At 54.4% G+C, this 3,100-nt stretch overlaps 1 pseudogene; it reads left to right on the top strand.

The window, feature by feature from the left end:
• Window positions 1-759: 759 nt before the first annotated feature.
• Window positions 760-2,589, top strand: LOC123426065 (annotated as a pseudogene).
• Window positions 2,590-3,100: the final 511 nt, after the last annotated feature.

Genomic DNA, 3,100 nt, shown 5'->3' with positions numbered 1-3,100 from the left:
TCCAGACTTAGAAATATTTCAGCACCTCCAAATCAGCACTATTTCTAGCAACTTGAGAGCAAGCAAACCACACCTAAACATGCACTTCTATTGCAACCAAAAATACCAGGGGCTAGAGTAAACATCCAAGGACAACTCTCTAGTTGACAACTCCGTCAAACGAAGCACGGAATGAATCCTACGAAAAAGACAATAGGGCAACATGGAAAAATATCGCGCGAACTAACTTGCTCAAAAGCTAAAACTAATTGCACATAAAAATCCTATGGATTTTTCTACCCCGCAAACATATAAAACATGTGGGGTTGCAACACAAAAATATTGCCACACGTAAATGCGAGATAATGTCCTAAGCACGGAAAATAATCTAGCGACAAATCCCTACGCGCAAAAACACAACCGTCTACTCTAAAATACATGGAAAAGTGGTTCCTATAACATGGACATTTCTACTACGGCATACGATTTATTCCAACACGCGCGGGAAATAAATGCGGGCACTATCCTATTGAGACAGCATGTAAATCCATGCATTTGGCATGACAAACCACTTCAAACAATTATGCAAGTTGTAAAATCGGATTCTACACGAAATTCTACACCAAAACCATATACAACTCATCGCGATCCGACTCACGGATTTAAAGTTACGGGCATTCTAAATATCGTCTATATTCTGGAATTTAATTAAATTCCGAAAATAACCTAAAAAGAAGAAAATATTACCGTTCCTAACTAATGCTAATCGACTACACGGGCATGGACGTTACACTAAAAATGCACGCGGGCGAGGGGGTGGCTTAGGCTCACCTTGCGCCTCCACTTGGGCCGGCCTGGAGCTGCTCGAGATGGGCCGAAGGAGGAGTTGCAGTCGCCCAGCTGGGCCGGCTCGGCACGAGGCCCATACGCCAGGTGAGCGTGGCTGCGCTCGAGCGGTCACGGGGGATCTCCTCGTCGTCCCGTGCGGGATCCCCTGGCGGCGGCGGTGAGGCGCCGGCAGGGGAGACCGAGGGACTGGGGCTGCAGGGCGGCGGGGTCGCGGGAGGCGAGATCTACGCGAGCGGCGGTCGGCTCGAGGAGATCGGCGGCGTGGGGTTTGGTGAGGGTTGCTGTTGTTGCTTTGGGCGAGGGCTGGCGCTCATACGGCGGCGGCAGGAGGCGGCGAGGGTGGAGGCTTGCGGCGAGGCACAGGGTAGGCGGCGGGGCCGGCAAGGCGGCTGTGGGCAGGAGGCGGCCTTGGGGAAGCCAGGGAGGCGCGTGGCCCGGCGGTGGCGGCTTCGGGCCCGGGTGGGCCAGCCGTGGGCCTGGCGGGCCGTGTCGGTGGGGAAGAGAGAGACAGAGGCGCTGGGGGCGGCTGGAGCGCAGAATTCGCGGAAAACTCCAGGGTTTGCCTAAAATGGGAGGGAGGGCTTCTTTAAATAGGAATGGGCTAGGTTAGAGGGCGCCTGGGGGTTTTTCGACCCTCCGATCGTGATCATACGGTCCGATCAGAGAGGCGGGTTAGGGTTAGCTGTGTAGAGTGGCGTTGGCTAAGAGGAGAGGGAAGTGGTGCGGCGCGGCAACGATTTATAAAACACCGAAAGATGTCCGATGGTAGACTGAATACGGTGCCGCTACGGTCGACCGTTCGGGTACTAGACGGACTCCGATCGCGACGAAATTCGACAGGCGGCCTAACTATATTAAAATAAGACCGCACGTCAAATCTCAACCCAATCAGAGAAAGTTTTCAACACACTTTTAAAACAGGGTTTCGACGGTGCCGCGGGCACGTGCGTGTGCGGTCGGGCTCAGAACGGACAACGACGAGAACCGTCAACTAACAACAAACGCAAGTTTTGAAAATGGGCGGCAACGGAGCTGCCGATGCAATGGAGATGATGCGCATGATGTGATGATGATGCAACAAATTAAAATAACCACACAACGAAAATAGAATAGAAGGGGAATCTTCTGGAACGTCGGCATCAGGCTGTCACATCGATGCAGAGGAATCAAGAGCAGCAGCAGGAGTTCCTCTCGTCCCGAAGCTCCCTAGTACCCCGCGCCGTCTCTACCCTTCGTGTTTGACGCTCCGGTAACCAGCCGCTGCTCGCCGGAGCACCGAATGAGCAGCATCTTCCGCTGCACCCTCTACTTCGGCCTCCAGCGCGACCTTGATGGCGACCGCCGCTAGATCGACGTTGTCGTCACCTTCCGCCATGCCGCAACGCACCCTCGCGTTCCTGCCAAGGCCGTCGTGCCTGGCGTCAAACCCAGCTTCCCCAAGTGCCCAATGGGAGGAGCCCTTGGAGTAGCCCCACCTCCCTCCACGTTCGTGTACGGGCACGAGCTCATTGTGAGCGGACTGGCCCCTCCCGTCCGACGCATCCCCGAGGACCCGCATGACTAGCATGGTTCCTCCCACCTCTCTTTTCTCTTCCCTCCTAATTCTCTTTTCTCTATCTTAGAGCTCCCTCTATCTTCTTCTTTCTTGCAGAGGAACGTCCAGGAACGGCCGTATCAAGCACCACCAGATCGAGTCCCATTGCTCGACCGAGCCGCCGCCATGCAGACTCGCGCCCATGTTGTTCATGTGTATCTTCGTAGGATCCATGCCAAGGCCCACCTCCGTCGCTCACAAGTCCCGTCGCGAGCAGCCGCTCGCCGTGGCCTGCCTAGTCTTTGTCCAGAGTACAGCAAGAACACGTCGCCAGCAACCGCGTTGACCGCCCCTCGGCTCACCCTGGACCACCATGACGGCCTAGCAAGGTGAACACTGTCCCCCCACCAGTTGTCTGCACACCCGTCATAGCTCATCTGCCCCTGTCGCCGTTGCGTTTGCTCGCCGGAGACATCTCTAGTTTTCTCGTTCGACGTGGGGAACAAAGCTCGACTATTTAGTCGCTTAGATAAACCAATGCCTCAATCAGTGGCACGTACATCACAGTGGCTAGCGCCTCATGTTCCCATCTAGGGGGTCCTGTGTTCAAAATCGGCTCACCCCATTTATTTTTTGTTTGTTCATTTGTTTTTTCTAGCTCTATGATGTTGCTCTCACATCTGTTGGACAAGTAGCGGTAGTTTTCGTATATGTAGTTTATGTTTCTTTGTCCCAGCC

Source organism: Hordeum vulgare, chromosome 2H (assembly GCF_904849725.1).
Source record: "Hordeum vulgare subsp. vulgare chromosome 2H, MorexV3_pseudomolecules_assembly, whole genome shotgun sequence".
Lineage (NCBI taxonomy): Eukaryota > Viridiplantae > Streptophyta > Magnoliopsida > Poales > Poaceae > Hordeum > Hordeum vulgare.
Note: the sequence above shows the minus strand (reverse complement) of the source record. Positions and strands in the feature narration are given on the sequence as shown.